Below are 18,686 nucleotides of genomic sequence, written 5' to 3' on the forward strand. Positions count from 1 at the left end.
TGAGCCAAACCAGCTAGGGTGTGACCTGTGTTTCTTTTAATTTATCTCTGTGACCAATGAAACAATCTGTTTTTCAACCTAAAATGTATCATGGATGAGTAGTTCCTCTCAGTCCATCTTTTCTCTTTATTATTATGCCATTCCACTTGCTTGCCATGCTTTACTCAACATATTTAAACAGAACTTACTGTCTTTTCCATTCAAATTACTTCCTTTCACTTCCCTAATTCTACTAATGGCATTCACCAGGGTTGGAAAGTAGGAATCTGCTTTTCTGTGATCCCAGAATAAGCAGTAACCAAACCTTGCTTGATCTGCCTGCAACACATTTTTATTTATTGAACTTCATGGCAACAATAATTTTCAAGACCTCATAACTTTAGGTAGTTTCTCAAAGTACTCATCAATTTAGACATCCCATCTCACTCTCAAAAATTTATTATACACAAGATATCACCCTATGAAGCACAACTCTGATTACAGCCCACCCTTCTGGAAATCCTTTAACTATTGGTCTGCAGATGTCATTGAGATGTTTATATTTTTTACATGCATTGTGCAACATGATCATTAATAACTTTGTCTTTTATATTGGTATTAATGTACCCTTTATCACTTTATGGTATTTAGTTATTTGTGTCATTTTCCTATTTTCTTGATTTGTTCTTCTAGAAACATATAATTTTACTAGTATTTTTAAAGGATCCCTGAGTTTTCCTTTACATATTCACTTTTTATTAGTTCTCTATATTATGTTACTTAACATACTATATTTATAATTTTTATTGATGCATACTTTTTATGAATTTAATTAAATTTGCCTTTATAAGTGTTTTAAAATTATATTAATCCTCAGAGATTCTCAATTGACTACATAATAAAATTCAAGCACCTTAGGCTGCATTCAATTACCATATTATTTCATTCATATGTGGAATTTAATAAACAGTATGGACTAACAAGCAAAATAGAGACAGACTCACAGGTAGAGAGTAAGCAGACAGTGGGAGCGGGGGTCTGTTAGGAGGGTGGAGAGATTGACTAACAAAAAAAGAGAGAAAAAAACTCATGGACAGAGACAAAAGTGTGGTGATTGTGGTGGAGAGAAGGGTAGGTAGAGGTGGAAGAGAGTTTGGGGGGATAAATGGTGATGGGAAAAATAAATAAATAAAATAAAGTAAAAAGAGTTTTCAATCTGATCTCAAACTATTTTCTAGATTTAGTTGACTAATATGGGATTCCTTTTTCTAAAACATTTTTTTTTCGTTTATAGTTGACTTACAATATTATATTAGTTTCAGGTATGCAATCAACCCAGTGATTACACATTATCTAATTTTCTAAGTTTTTATCCCAATAAATCTCATACCCATCTAACACCATATATAGTTATTACAATATTTTGTTTTCTAGATTCAGTTATTGATAGATATGTATTTATTACCATTTTATTATTCACAATTTTGATATTTTTTTCTCCTTTTTCTTAAAGAAGCATTTTATGCAATAATGGTTTGGTGACGATGAAAAGTCCACTCATTTTTTTTTGGAAGTTTTTTATCTATCTTTTGATTCTAAATTATAGCTTTGCTGGATACAGTAATCTTGATTATAGGTCCTAGTTTTTCATCACTTTCAAAAATTCTTTGCTGGATACAGTAATCTTGATTATATAAGCACCTGCAACACCCTTAACATATCCCCTAACTTTTCATCACTTTCAAACTAATCCCTTCTGGTTTGCAAAGTTTCTATTGAGAAATCAGCTGACAGTCTTATGGGAGCTCCCTTGTAGTTAACTGATTTTCTATTGCAGATCTTAAGATTCTCTCTTTGTCTTTAACCTTTTGCTTTTTAATTATGATGTGTCTTGGTTTGGGCCTCTTTGATTCCCTTGTTTTGGACTTTCTTCTTGGACTTGCATGTCTATTTTCTTCACCATGTTAGGAAAGTTTCCATTATTATTATTATTATTATCATCATTATTATTATTATTTTGCATAGGTTTTCAATTCCTTGCTGTCTCTCTTCTCCTCCTAACCCCCTATGGTGTGAATAATGTTGGTATGTTTGAAGTTGTTCCAAAGGATACTTAAACTATTCTTTTTTTTTTTTTTTTCTGTTCTGATTGGGCATTTTCTGTTCCTTGTCTTCCAAATATCTAATTTGATCCTCTGCTTCATCTCCTCCATTATTGATTTTCAATAATATATTATTTATTTCAGTTCATGTATTCTTTATTTCTGACTTTTTAAAAATGTTTTTGTTCCATTTTTATGCTTCTTATCTCTTTGTTGAAGTTCTCACTAAGTTTATCTACTCTTCCCTTCAGTCCATTGATCATCCTTATAACAATTGTTTTGAACTCTCCATCTAGTTGATTGCTTGCCTCTATTTTGCCTAGTTCTTTTAGTGGAGTTTTGTTCTATTCTTTCATTTGGGACATAGAGTATTTCTTTGTCTCCTCATTTTGGCAGCCTCCCTATGTTTGTTTCTATATATTAGGCAGAGCTGCTACATCTCTAGGTCTTGGTAGAGTGGCCTTATGTGTAGATGTCCTATAGGGTCCAGTGGCAAAGCCTCCCTTTACACCTGAGCTGGGCATTCCAGGTGTGCCCTCCTGTTGTAGTTGAGCCTCAATTGATGATGGCATATCAATATGAGGGATTTATCTACAGGTTGATCTACTGGAAGGATTGGCTTCAATCACTGTGGAGGATTAGCTGTGTAAGGGCTGACTCCCAGAGCAGGACTTACTTCATTTGGGCTCTGGTGACTGATGAATCCACCCCTTGAGTGTGTTTATTCTTGAGTTGGTTGGGTGGTGCTTTGATATGGTCTGAAGCTACCTACTAGGTGTGCTCGTCTTGGTCCTCATGGGAGGTGCAGACCAAGGTCAGCTGTTGCCTGTGTTCTGCCCAGGGCCACCCAACATGAGCTACAAAGCAATCTGCATATTGTTGCTACCTGTGCTGGGCTTGCATGTGCCCAGGAGAGGCCAAGCTGTGAATAAGGCCAGCTGCCACTAGTGCCAGGCCTAGGGCCACTTACTGAGAGTATAGGGCACACTGAGGCCAGATGCTGCTTGTTTGAGAGATTTTATGAAAATCCAAAACATGAGCCAAGACAGGAAATTTATATGAAAAAGCCAGTGGAAATAGCTTGTGTTAAGCTCAAAAGTTGGATAGAGTGATGTCTTCAGGAATCACCAGGTCTGGGAAAACAGTGATAGCCAGGTTGATAGAGACTCAGATATGGCACATGCTTGCTGGATCTGTGGGGGAAAGGCTCAGAAACAGAACAATGACCTGTGCCAGCACTTTTGTCTGAGAGAAAGCTGAGCCTGCCTCCTCCTGTCCCCCTCCAGCATTCTCCCTGATACCAGACAATTAAGTTGCCCTGAATATGACCCTGGTGCCTTTAGAGCCGTTAACCTAGTACTAAAGCTCAGACTGAGTTTGAGTAAATCTGTGTATTATCCTTTAACCCTTTGCACTCGCTTGCTTTTTTCTCGATTCCTTTATTCTAATGCTAACCGTGTCGAGTCACACTCGACATCTGAGTGCAAAAGGTTAAAAGGATTTCTGGGACTCCAATAACCCTCCATATCACTCAGCCACAATTTCTGCTGTTTTCTACAGCCAGAGTTATGAGGATTTCTCTTCCAGGCACTGGAACCCTGAACTGGAGCCATGGTGTGGAGTTGGGACCCCTCCCTCCTCAGAGGAGACCTCTGAGTGTAGATATCCCTCCTGAATTTTATCCACTACATGTGTCTTCTTTATATCCTTAGCTGTAGGACTTCTGTTAAGCTGGATTTCAGGCAGTTTTGAATGATGGTTGTTCTGTAGTTAAGTTGTAATTTTGATGGGTTGTGGGAGGATGCCAGTACCACATTTACCTATGCTGACACCTTCACCAGAAGCATGGGATTTCTTTTAAAACAACTTTTCCTTCTTTCCATGATTTCTTCTGCTCTGGTTCCCACCAACTTTATCTCTCCTGTATAAGTGCACTATCCTTCTAAATACCTTCCCTGCTTACAGTCTTATCTCTTTCTTTAGTTTATTCTCAACATAGCCACCATTGATCCTGCTAAAATGTTAATCAGATGGTTTCATTCTTTGGCTCAAAACCCTCCCAAGTCTGTCATTTTCACACAGAGCAAAACCTAAGTCCTCACAAGAGCCGATAGGGCTATACAATTAGACTCTGCAATCTCTTTGACTTCACCTCCTACCATCTCCCCAACTTAAATCATCCTCAGATTCCATGGATCTCCTTGTTCTTTCTCCAGAATGTCTCTTCTCCCCCCACCTTTATGGCCCCATAGTAGCTACCTTGCAATTCTCTAATGATACACTTTTCTTTATTATATTTAAATATATTTATAAGCTTTTGAAGGAGGACATAATGTATTTTCTACCCTGTATTTTTTTTTCTTTATTGATTAATTAATGGACACAGACACCAGGGGGGTGAGGGTATGAGTGGGGGGCAATGGGGGGGGGTAAGGACATGTACGTAATACCCTGTATTTTTTCACTATCAGTATCTAAATGTTTAGACAAATATGTATCTGACTAGAGGCCTGGTGCATGAAATTTGTGCACCGGGGGGGGGGGGTCTCCTCAGCTCAGCCTGAACCCTCTCCAATCCAGGACCCCTCGGGGGATGTTCGACTGCCCTGGCAGTCAGACATCCCTCTCACAATCCTTGACCACTGGCTCCTAATCACTCACCTGCCTGCCTGCCTGGTCACCCCTCACTGCCTCTGTGTACCGGCCTGATCGCCCCAAACTTCCCCCCCCCGCCTGCCTAATCACCCCCAACTGCCCCCCCTGCTGGCCTGGTTGCCCCCAACAGCCCCCCTGCTGGCCTGGTCACCCCCAACTGGCCCCCTGCGAGCCTGGTCACTGCTCACAGTCCCCCTGCTGGCCTGGTTGCCCCACGCAGCCTGCTTGTTCAGTCATTTGGTCATCCCTCGGGCTATCCCTGGGTGGCTGGGCAGCCGATGACATCCGAGGCTTGCCTACACCTTGGGCTGGCCCTGGGCCCTGGGGGCCTGAGAGGACTGGGGGACTCCGGAGGTAAGTGCACAGAGTGGCCAGACCCACCCCCAGGCCGGCCATGCACCTGCCACCACCCGGGGCTGAGGGGACTGGGTGCTGCCATCTTGTGGCCGTGGGCACTGCCATCTTTGAGGGTGTGGAAGCCAATTAGCATATTCCCTCCTTATTGGCCACCTTTGTGAGGGTGTGATGGTCAATTAGCATATTCCCTCTTTATTAAATAAGATGTGGCAATAAATGCATGTTGACTCATAATAAATGAAGTTGGGGGCATTCAAGTCATTGTAGGCAAAATAAAGGAATTATATAAAAACTCAATTTAAATTGCTAATTAAAAATAATTACATATAATTATGTGTTTTTCCTATAAGATTTATGTGAAATAAATAATTTAAATATACACAGGCTATCACAAGTGAGTGAGAGTAGACTTTAAACTAGCACAATTCTACATCTTACTTCAGTTTTTAATAATTTTCTGAGGTTGTTGGGTTGACCAGTTATATATATATATAACTAGAAAACTACCAAGCATAACAACCTTCTCTCAGATCATTCTGCTCAAATCTCAGAGTCTGGAAATGTAATGAAAAGTTACTTAGATTGGTCCTACTTGTACATTGTGGATAAGCTCAACATTGATCAGAATAAAAAATAAATTTGGGCTGGTTTTATTACTGAACTGCAAAGCTCAAGTCTGTGGGTCTCTACAAGTCATTAGTTTCCTGCAGAATGTACCACACAGTTCCTGCAAAGGAATATACTTCCAATTGAAAGGATGACTCTGCTTTATCACATTGGTTAAGAGCTCAATTACTTAGCTGTGTGTTACTTTTAGCAAACTTGTCTGTAGAAAATTTAATGAGACCTTTTCTTTTTTTTTAAGTGTGGGAACATTTGAGATAACTGATGCTTTTGAAAGACACATGTTGCAAAACAGTTTTTTTTTTTTTTTAGTGTTCTTTGATTAGTCTTCACTATCTTATCATTTTTCTATTGGGCTCCAAAAGAATACAGATAGAAAGAAATGTATATCTAGCTTTTGTTTTCATTTTTCAGAGTTTTATCTTTTAATAATGATAAGAACTTTATAAAAACTAAGAAAGTATTTTCTTTGGCATGTTTCTTGGAAAAAAATACACCTCTTTTTTTTTTTATGTGCCTTTTCTAATGGTGAGAAAGAAAAATTCCTGTCTCACATTTTGTAATTTTAGTCCTTCCACAGATGTTAGTGAGCAGATAGGTATCTTGGTGTCCCAGTTCTGCAACCAGCAGTTAGAGAACTGTGTTCTTCTAGTCAAATTTTCAAATTCTTAGTAAACTAACTTTGTCAGCAAGATATGGCATCTTGGGCAAATTATTTAAATTATAAAGCTTTTGATTTCTCGGTTAAAAATGCAATCTATAAATATAAAAGGCTAATATGCTAAGTGTCCTACCATTTGACTATTTGACCGGTAGCTATGACACACACTGACCACCAGGGGGCAGATGCTCAACTCACAGGCATAGAAACATGGAACAGATGGATGAATCTCAGAGGGAAGAGGGGAGAGGGGATGGCAGGAAGAGATTAACCAAAGATCTTATATGCATACTAGAGGCTGGGTGCACGGATTCATGCACCAGTGGAGTCCCTCGGCCTACCCTGCGGGGATCAGGCCAAAAGTGGCCTGGTGCATGGATTTGTTCACTGGTGGGGGTCCCTTGGCCTGGCCTGCAGGGATTGGGCCGAATCTATGCACTGGGCCTCCAACATTCCCCGAGGGGTCCTGGATTGCAAGAGGGCACAGGCCAGGCCCAGGGACCCTACCAGTGCACAAATCTGTGCACCTGGCCTCTAGTAAAAATAATAATACATTTATACATCTATCAAAGTAGTACTGTGAGTAAAGTGAAATAATGTATGTAATTATTACCATAGTGCCTGATATAAAGTAAGGGATTAGTAATTTTTTAATCTTCTATTTATAAACCTTTTGAAAAATATATATTTTATTGATTTCAGAGAGAAAAAGAGAGGGAGAGAGATAAAAACATCAATGATGAGAGAGAATTATCCATCGCCTGCCCCCTGCATGCCCCAGACTGGGAATTAAGACCAAAATCCAGGCATGTGCCCTGACCAGGAATCAACCTTGACCTTCTGATTCATAGGTCAACTCTCAACCACTGAGCCACACCGGCTGGACTGGGCAAAAAAGAGACTCTTGAATTTATGTTCTCATCCAATTCCCTAATATAGGAGATGTATTTCCAGAGCAAAACAAGTTCTTTTTCTTCCTCTTTTGGAACATTTGTCCATTGTTGAAAATTTTAATTCCTCTGTGAGGATATTCAAATAGTTATTATATAATTACCCACACAATATCTCTATAATACACAATATATTTTTAAATTCTTTTTAAATTATACATTTATTAGAGTGCAGGAATCTGTATTTTGTATACATGTCTGTAGCATACATTTCTATAATATAAAAATGTGGAAGAGTATCATTCAAATGCTTATTCTCTTTCTTTTTTTTTGCTTTTTTCTGAAATAATTCTCTCTCATAAGAGTCTTATAAACTAGATAATAATAACTCCTTGATGTCTATTCCCTGCTATATATATAATTTAATATGAATGATTGTCTTCTGATTTTCATTTTCCCACTCTGAATATTATAGGTCATATTAATAATTATTAATAAAGTCATAAGCCATGACTTTAAACAAAAAGAATAAATGTTTTACATTGTCTAGAGGATAATTTTTAAGTCAGTGTGAATTTTTCTCCTTTGTGAGAAAAATTCATAGACAGTTATACTAAATTTCCCTTCTATCACAACTACACACTCAGTGCAATTCCTCTGCCATAATAGGTTACACAGTTTAAATAAATGTAATTTTTAAGCTTATAGCTAATTCTGAACCAGCAAGCATGAAATATAAGTTTAAAATAATGTTCCTTCTGAAAATAAATATTTTCCAGTTCTTGTGAGCACTGTATGTAACATAATAAATGGAAAGTAAATTTGCATTACATATTTTTCAAAGACTCTTTAAGGAGCCATACATAATACACAAGTTGTTATTTCATACCTTATGACAGATTAAAAAAACACTTTTTAAATCTATCTTCACATATTCTGCAAATAAAGTGTTTGCCATTAATAAATACTGAGAATAGGTAATATTTAATTTAAACATGGCAAACAAGTAAATAGAACAGTGAAGTAAATTTGTGAATTTTGCTTCTCTAGTTTCTGAACATAATGCTATATTTTTTTATTGAGGTATAATTGGTATATAACATTATATCACTCTCACATGGACAACATTATAATTTGACACAAAGTGATCACCACCAGAAGTCAAGTTACCATCCATCACCATATAATTGACCCTTTCATCCATTTCTCTTACTCTCAACCCCTTTCCCTCTGACAACTAATAATCTATTCTCTGTAACTATGAGTTTGTTTCTGCTTTTTGTTCATTTTCTTGTTTTGTCTTTTAGATTCTACATATGAGTCAAATCATATGATATTTGTAATTTTGCATTTCACCATCTGACTTATTTCTCTTAGCATAATACCTTCAACTTCCATCCATGTTGTTGTTGCAAATGGCAAGATTTTACTCTTTTTTTTATGGCTGAGATGTACAGAGTGTCCCCCCAGAAATGTACACACTTTAATAGCTGATAGCTCAATTTTGAAAATGAAATGTATTTTGATAAACACTGCCTTTATAATTATTCAATGTGTGTGTATACATTTTTGGGGACACCATATATATCTCTCACCATATATATATATCTCATATCTTCTTTTTCCATTCACCCATCAATGCCAATGCTATTTTAAATCACTTTTAAATGTTCTAAAATTCATTATATGCAATTATTTCTTAATTTTGAATGCCCTATTGGACTCATAATTGTCAGGAGCAAGGAGGACTGATGTTAGAAAATTTGTTCTTTTGTGTGCTTTGAATTATGTGTGTTAGTTAAATTTCTATTAAATTTCTCAACTTCCAGGTAACTATTTATATCTGTATATAAAAAGAGGAAGTATGCAAATTAGGCCGGGACTCCGTAACAGGTCATGACCAGACAGGAGGAGATTGCGTGAGCAGGGTAGGCCTGGAGTGGAGCCAGGGGAGCCCTGCCCAAGCCATGGCGGAGGCTTGAGTAGAGCTGGAAGGGCCCTGCCCAAGCCGCAGTGGAGGCTTGAGCAGGCCTGGAGACAGGGGTGTGCCAGCCTCGGTTTACCAGCAGTCCCGTTCTGCATGTTAGCTGCAGAGCAAACACTTTTTCTGACTGTTCATTGGCTGAGCTTCCTGTACACCACTGGCAGTGTTCTTGGTAACTTGGGTAATAAGAATCCAAGAAGGTGACCTAGGGTTTTTCCACCACACTCCTGGAGGAAAAACAAAGGTCTGCTACTGTAGGGGCTAAGAAATGTCATATCCTGCCCTAGCTTGTTTGGCTCAGTGGATAATGCCTCGGGCTGCGGACTGCAGGGTCCAGGTTCAATTCCGATAAAGGACATGTACCTAGGTTGCAGGTTCCTTCCTTGCCAGGGCCCAGGTCAGGGCTCATGCAGGAGGCAATCAATCAAAGTGTCCCTCTCACATTGATGTTTCTCTCTGTCTTTGTCTCTCTCTTCCACACTTTCTAAAAATCAATGGAAACATATCCTCAGGTGAGGATAAAAAAAAAAAAAAAGAAAGAAAAAAATGTCATATCCTATGAAAGACACATCTTGAAAATGCCTAAAGAAAGTTGTCATTTTTTCATGGTGAAGGGATTGGAGTCGTGTTGATGAAAACACCTTTGCGGCTGTGGCAGCAGCAGTGGCAGCAGCAGCAGGGTGATGGGGGTGGTGCCTTCCCTTAATCAGCCCAGTCACCTTCCACAGAGAGAGGCCAGACTGTAGCTTAGGCCTGCTCAGTAGGACATCCCCTGAGGGCTCTTGGACTGTGAGAGGGGGCAGGCGGGGCTGAGGAACCCCACCCCCAGTGTATGAATTTCATGCACCGGGCCTCTAGTGTATAGATAAAAAAGCCTAAGCAACTGTTACAACCGGTTGACTGAATGAATGGTCGACCAGTCACTATGATGCGCACTGTGCACACTGACCACCAGCGGGAAAATGCTCAACTCCCACAGCCAATCTCCTGTGGTCCCTCCCCCCAGCCGGCCAGGCCCAGGGGCCCTACCCATGCACAATTCATGCACCTGGCCTCTAGTAGATGTATAACTTCACATTAAAGACTGTCTAATACCTAATACATTGGAGTGACATGGTTTACCACAAACATTTTAAAGCTGTACTCTTTTTACTCATACTGGTAACTGGGTTCCAAATGCAATGTCTGTGCTGTGTTTGTGTAGCTTTGATTTTGAGGTCATTTAATTGGCTCTGCCTACTCTGCCACATCTAACACATTGTGGGATAAATGAGCTCTAATCGGCTGGAATCTTCCAGTGTGCAAATGACTTCCTGGGAATAAGTTAGCACTTGGGAACTGCACTCTCTCTTTCTGGTCACTGGAGTACAATTTAGCAAATTGCCCTTGCAGCGGGCTCAATGATACCCCAATGCTCTGAATAAGTTAATTGCAGATTCTAAGGTACCTAACTTACTCTCATGATTGAACTGAAAACAGGAATATGGTCAATTCAGTTTGCCTCTGAGCACTGACCTGATGATCTATTAAGTGCTCTGAACTTCTTGGAACTTCTATGTAAATGAGCAGGGTTTCTCAGCTTCACTTGCTCTTTTATTCTTTGGAGTATCCTGCCTCTTCAGGGACAAAGGAGATAAAACTGCTCCTTGGCTTGTCTCACTCCTTGGGGAATCTGCTTCTTAGCTGTTGGCAAAGAATTCCCCTTATCACACCTCCAGGACAGAAGCTGTGTCAGGTTTGGGAAAGCGATCACTGTGTATCTGTATTTTGAGGACGAAAGGAGAGTGCTATGCAATACTTTGATTTTTCTAGGCTTTTTCAAACTATGTTAGGTACTTGAATAATAAACTAATTAAGCTTAATTATATTTAGGGGTCAAGGAAAGCCATAAATTGTGTATCTTTTTGTAACATATTTCAATCAATAAAACATGCAGTTGAAGACCCGGACTCTTCAATTAGCTGTGATGAAAGATGAATTTTGGGAAGGGAGAAGGTCAAATGAGAAGGGAGCAGATCAGGGTTAATGCTGTCTTTCCTGAGTGGCATCTTGGCCTTTGAGCAGTGGTAATTAACATTTTCTTTTTGTAACGTAAAATAATTATTTTCATCAGTAGACCATGTTTTGACTGTGTAACCAAGCTGAAAATGTGATCCGGAGATGCTGGGGCCTCTGGGGAAAACTGTGCAGACTTTTAGTATGACCGAATTACAGAAAGAAAGTGCTCTCTGGAACCGGAGTGCTTGACTATATCCCTAAACCTGCAGCGCCTGGTGGGCCTGGGAGCTTCCCAAAACTCTTATGAAGAACACTGCCTTTCCTTCCATTTATGAGAACACTGCTGCTTTATAAGGAGTCCTAAGTAAAATAATTAAAGATAAATTTTAAACAAAAGAATAATATGCATTATTTTGAGGAGCATTGGACTGTTTGCATTGATATTTGCTGTGCCACTGGAATATAAAACTGGTTAGCCAGAAATACAACTGAAAGAAAAAAAGATTGTCTTCTAAAGCATATGGGATTCTGAAGTTTTCAAAGTCAAAACAGCTTAAAAAATAACTATCCTGCATACCTGCCCATATTCAGAAATTAGATTCAATATGCACATATAGTATGTATATTCATATATATATATATATTTATGTGGGTTAATGTGTAAATGTATGTACATATCATTATTGAAGCATGCGAATTGGAAAGCAGTTGCACCACACAACAGTAATATATACTTCTTAAAATTTTTTTACAGCTAAAGACAGTAGTGTTAGGATGCTTATGTTTTATCAGAATATATTCTTAATTCTTTTTTTCTTCATTAAATATGCACACCTTTAAAAACTAAGCTTTTAATATCCTGGTTTAAAAGAAATATATTGGTTTGCATTTTTGAAAGAGCAAGATCTTTCACTGCATTTTCTTTTGACTGTCAAGAGCTATATTTTTTTCTGTAAGATCAGTTTTTATAAATCACCCGCTTTCTAAGCAGGCACTTAACAGACATCATATCTCAAAACATCACCATATTCCTGTGAGGGTAAAAAGGAGCAAATAGCATTCTTCTCAGTGATCAGAACCTGATGCCTTTGGTTGAGTTACTGAAACACGGCAATGCCTGTCTCACATCACACAGTGAACGTAGAGCATCAATCATAACCCAGGGGCAGTATTCTCACTACTGCGGTTGCAACTGGTTTCTCAGTGCAGTTGAATGCCCTCTACTTTTTCAAGGGTGTATAGGAGATGGAACATTTATGATAAAAACAGGCACATATTTCTTGCAGCAATACCCTTACAGGTTAATGTGAATATCATTTGCACGCTCGAATTCCCCAGTTAGATTTAAGCAGCTCACAACCTAAACAAACAAAAAATAATAATATTCACCGTATTTCTGCCTGAATTTTATTTTTCAAAAGACCTTCTCTTTCTACCTGAGTCAACTGTGACAACCAAGATGACAAATTACTTTTCTTTTGTTTGGCCAACCTCAGTATATATCTGTAATCATGTGCAGTTTTATTCTGGAACATTATGACATTTCCATGTGATTTGTTTTCTGGGTAAAAGGACTCTTTTATTATGAAAAGAGTTACCACCAGGGTTAGCAATATTAATGTGTAATGTCACACTCGGTTGTTTGGACATTACAGTGGAGGCTGCTTACAGCTGCCCTGAGTGTTTATTGTTGGCTGTGAATTATTCTGCTGTTCTAATGTGACATGTTCAGTAAAATGACATGGATCACTGGCTGGTTCAAGGTCCCTGCTATAACAACATGAGGTAAATAAAAAATAATTCTTCCCAGTCAAAAATGTTCTTAAACTTTGTCCCTATCAGAACAAATTGAATATTGACTAAAATTTCTCTTGCCTACATGATAGAATGATATTTAATATTTGTTAAAGCTGATTGCTAATGAACCCTCTGACATTGGGAAGAATATCACCTTGTTGAGTTTCACCTTTTTGGCTTCCAGAGGAAAACCCTCATCTGGAACTTTCTAACGAGGCAATTTAAAATATTATATCTTTTCCAGAGTTTGTACTTTTCCAGAGTACAAACTTGTTTCTATTTATCACTTTCACAAATTCAGTTTATGAGTAGGATTCAATTACCCTCTTGAACAAAGACACAGGTTGTTAAATATTAAAATTAGTTAAAGCATTGTTTTAATAATTTAACTGTAAGGAGTTCCTTTAAAAATAGACATAAGAACTGAATATGAGTTAAACAGACTGGGTTTCACCACTGGAGGAGAAATTCAGCTCTTTTTTTTTAATTAAATTTTTGCTTAAGATTTCATTAGAAGGAAAGATATGTGAATATGGGGAACAACATGAAGTTCAGCTTCATTAGTCGATGATTTGGGCTGCTTTCCTTTCCTTGAGGCATACTGAAAAACTGGACCTAAGTCAGAGATCTGTGCTTTCATCTCCGTATTTATACTCTGAGACCAATCATACCTTTTCTAATGTTGTTAGGAGAACTGAATGAGAACATTTTGAGAGGGCTTTGCAAAAGATTACTCTTGATTTTTAAAGTTTTCATTATGTATACATGCCTGCTTACCAACCACCTGCAAACTGAGACTGTATGGCAATATCATTTATGTGAATTCTGAAATGTAGAAATTTGAGTTTATATAATGGACAAAGTAAGAATAGTTCAGGTGTTATATTCATTTTCTTAGAGCATTTGACCATGTAGATCCTTAAGCTAGTTACTGTTTTCTAAGGCCCTGTTTCCTTATGTTGATGAAGAAAAAATCATAATATTAACCTCAGGGGTAGTTTTGATATGAAAGGAGATGATACCCCCAGAGTTAGTAGCTAAGTGCCTGGCACAGCAATTTAGCATGTGCTCAATAAATGTTTATTATTCTTGTTACTATTATTATTATTATTATTTACATCCTCTTTGTCAACCTGTCAGTAAATTTATTCCTGATTATTTATTTTTTGTGTAAAATACTTTAAACAGAGGAGGAACAAAAATATGATTTTGAAAGGACTCAATCTTACCTAAAAAAACTTTTTTATAAAAAAACCCATCTGAGTCATTATGATCTCACGTGAAGTGAAATTCACTGAAATCTTAATGCAACCATTATGGTTCTTCCAATGAAATCATAATTGTATGTTCTGAAGCCATCATGGTGTATCGTGTCAATGCATACTAAGGGATTTCTCGGGCACAGGCCATTGACATGATAGACTATAATGACGCTTTCAGACCTGCTATGGTCCACTGTGTCAATGCATACTGAGGGAGCCTTTAAGGCACTGATCCGAGCCTGCAGAGTACTTCTCCACTGTGGGGAGAGGGATAGTCTTATGAAAATTTTGATGAAAAGCTGGTCGTTTGATTTCATTCATTTTTAATAAGCTTCACAGTGATACAGTGATTAGTGTGCATCATGCTAATGTAGGGTTTGGTTTTTATTTAAAAATATGTTAACAGTTATAATTTTCCCAAGATGCAAGATATCTTACTTGAGCAAGCAGTTGTCTGTATGAAGGACAAGAGCACCTTGTAGGGTTCATTGGTATCGTATTTCATTGCAGCCTCCCCACCTAATCATCTAGAATCATGGCCAACCACTAACAAAAGCTATAGAAAATATTTCTTAAACAATATATCTCTATTTGCAATTTATTACTGGGAATTCTGGATCACAAAACATGAAGCATTTTTCTAAATTCCTTTCTAAATGGAGAAGAGAAATTCAAATACATTTTCAGGAAACAATAAAAGTGTTAACTTTGGGGAACAAAATCTAGTCATTTTACAAAGTCTTATTTATCCATCCATAACCATATGAATTCCTTTTCTTCACTGTGGAAGAACCTGGCATTGGATTGCACAGATGAGCTCTCATGTTGTCTTGATTTTTAAATTTGTCTACTTAAATACAAGCTATAGCTACCTTTCAATATTACCTATTGAGACTATTATTGATATAATAAATGGCACACCAAGACAGGTTTCCAAGAATCAGGCATATCAAGATGGCTTTCTGATATTGCTTACACTCACCAGGAATATAGCATTATTGTGGCATTATGGTTCATGACCACAGATTGTCTCTAAGAATTTGCTTTGTTGGCCCATTGTAGCCTATATTCAAACGTGTCCTAGATCAATCAGGTTGAGACTCAAGAATATCTTTCACAGACCATATAAGCTGAAGTACAAACACTTTGAGGTAAAAAGCAGATGCTGAACATACCATCGTGATTTTATTAAGATCTATCACTCAGTCACTGTCTATGCATACCAACTTCCATATTCCTTTCACCAAGGCACTGAGAAATGCATTGCTGAGAGAAGTACCAACATCCTTTAGTAAAATTCTGCACTCTGTGTGTTGCAGATGATGGTAGGATATCCAGCTTCAGCACTGTACTTCGTGATTTCAATAATTAGCTCCCTGAGAGAGCAGCACATAATCATCAGTGGCAAGGCAGGAGCAATTGCCACAATAAGCCACAGGGAGCAATTGGTAATCAGAGTGCTTTGACATCCCGGACTTTTAACAATGACTAATTGATATCAGAGTCCTTAGAAACAAATAACTGTGCAACCTACTAAGATACCAGATTCATTTTACCAGACCTGTGCATCACAGCTTCTGGGTGTGTTGGATGCTAAGGGTTCACAGATGCTCCTTCTCAAGAGCTATGGCCTCTGCTGAACCCATTACTTTTGTCCTCTTGAGCGTGCTGCCCTCTTTTCCCTAGGGGGTACTATGATAGGTTTAGAGGTACCATGTTATGAAGTTACAAAAGTCCAGCTCACTTGCCTTAATAGTGAGATGGATTCTGTGGCATAAATCATGATGCAAAGTTGCCAAAACGATAAGTCTAAAAGGTAGATTCAGGCTGAGATCATTCCTGGCATAACTTGTTTCCCCACATTATCCTCCTTGCTTTACTCCTTTTCTCAAAATAATACTCAATTCATTGCACATTCTTGGACCCTTATCCCATATTATCCTTTTAGACAACTTCCCTTGAAACAGTTTACTGGAATAAATAATAAAAGCATCTTGCCTCCTAGATATCAAAGGATATTCTTAATTCTAATCAATGAAGGCAATTAGAAGCATTTCACCTTCAATTACTAGGAAGAGAAACATACCTTTCTATCTTACAGTATAACAGAGTTCAAGATGACCTTGGTCAACAAAGTAAAGGAATAACTTTGACACTGAACCAGAAACTCATTTTTAAAAAATATATTTGTATTGATTTCAGAGAGGAAGGGAGAGGGAGAGAGAGGTAGAAACAGCAATGAGGAAAGAGAATCATTGATCGGTTGCTTCCTGCATACCCCCTGCTGGGGATCGTGCCTGCAAAACCTGGGCATGTGCCTTGACTGGGAATCAAACTGTGACCTCCTAGTTTGTAGGTTGATGCTCAACCACTGAGCCACACCAGCTGGACAAGAAACTCATTTTTTTTTGGTAGGAGAAGTACAGCAACCAGCTCATGTTCACAGACCATCTCACTGGTCTAGTGATATTCCCAATCACATTAAAGTAGCTCACCTGTATAATGGTGGAATGGCTACTGAATGCCTGGTTATGGTGCCAACTAGGGGAATGCATCTTCTAAAACAGGAATACTCCCTACAAGATTCAGAATAAGCTTTAACCCTTTGCACTCGCTTGCTTTTTCCTCGATTCCTTTATTCTACTCGGGATTTAATTTTTTAAATACTCCAGATTTTACAAAGTGCAGCAGTAGAATAAAAAACTGGAGTTTCTTTTCATACAAACTTATTTATTTGGATTTTTTTTATATTTCAAATTATTGATACATTCAATAACCATCACACTCGACATCCGAGTGCAAAAGGTTAGACTAAAATCTACATATGCTGGTCTCTCTCTCTCTCTCTCTCTCTCTCTCTCTCTCTCTCTCTCACACACACATACACACACCCACACACTCACACACACTATATATATATGCTACTTACAGAAGTTGTACTTCCTCCTTTAATTTGCATGTCCATAACCTTAGGCATGACATGTTTGAAGATCCTAGAGAAGAATGTTTTCATGAAGGAATATAGTCATTTTTCCTGTAATTTCGAAGCTGATACTATCTCAGGCTATTTTGGCCTCTATATGCCACTATACTGTAAGCAGAGGAGAGGGTTATTGATTTGGCAGGAGTGAACAATCCCAGTTACCGAAGGGAAATTGAGTAGTTGTTGCATAATGGGTAAAAGAAGCTTGTTTTAAAATGAATACTCACTGACAGATATTTTAGCAATCCGCATCCGATAATAATGACCAAAAGTTAAATTGCAGCAACCCACTGAGGATAGGATCATTAAGACCTTGGATCTCACAGAAAGGATGACTGGAGTCATTCTTCTGCGTAAAGAAACCAGACCACTGGAGGTGCTGACAGAGGTTAAGGGGAACATAGAATAGATGAGGTAAGAAGAAAGCAATGGTTATTAAGTTAGACTTTATGATCTGCTACAGTAGGCATTGTTGCAGCTATATTTTATGTTAAGTATTTGTTTCTTTTTGTCCTTTGCCTGTCTTCATATATGAACTGTAATTGCTATGGATGGTGTTACAATTTATGTTCTAGATGGCAGTATGACTAAAATGACATCATCCTATGATGACATGATGGCCGAAAGGACCTCTCAGGAGATGAAATATACTTATCCAAATAAAGGACACAAATAGATGCTGAATGACAAAAGGAATAGAATGTTTTGGTTGTAAAATGTTATTTCCTCCTCCTATTCTTCATATAATCTCTGTTCCTCTGTGCTCCAAGCTCCAGGCAGCTGCATCTTAAGAACTGGTATTGTTAGTTCCTCTTTTCCCTCTTCAAGCCTAGGTATAGTAATGACTCCTCACTAGACATACACCTGCAACATTTCCTCATCTGTAAAACCAAATTCATGGGTTAAACCATATTTTTAAGGTCTACTCATGTTTTTGTATTTCTGCTTTTCTACTAGCTGAATCTATCCTATATAATAAAGAGGTAATATGCAAATTGACCATCACTCCAATACACAGGATGGGCGCCCTCATGTGGTCAAAGATGGCTGCCCCCATGTGGACACAAGATGGCTGCCACAAGATGGCCAGCAGGGGAGGACAGTTGGGAGGGACCAGGCCTGCAAGCAAGGGCAGTTGGGGGCAAACAGCCCAGCAGGGGAGGGCTTTTAAGGGTGATCAGACTGGCAAGGGAGGGCAGTTAGGGGTGACCGGGGCCAGTAGAGGAGGGCAGTTGGGGGCGACTAGGTCAGCAGGGCAGTTAGGGGTGACCAGGCTGGCAGGGAGGGCAGTTAGGGGTGACCGTGCCAGCAGAGGAGGGCAGTTGGGGGTGACCAGGCCTGCAGGGGAGTGGAGTTAGGGGCAATTGGGCCAGCAGGGGAGGACAGTTAGGGAT

Source organism: Eptesicus fuscus, chromosome 8, assembly GCF_027574615.1.
Source record: "Eptesicus fuscus isolate TK198812 chromosome 8, DD_ASM_mEF_20220401, whole genome shotgun sequence".
NCBI classification, from domain to species: domain Eukaryota; kingdom Metazoa; phylum Chordata; class Mammalia; order Chiroptera; family Vespertilionidae; genus Eptesicus; species Eptesicus fuscus.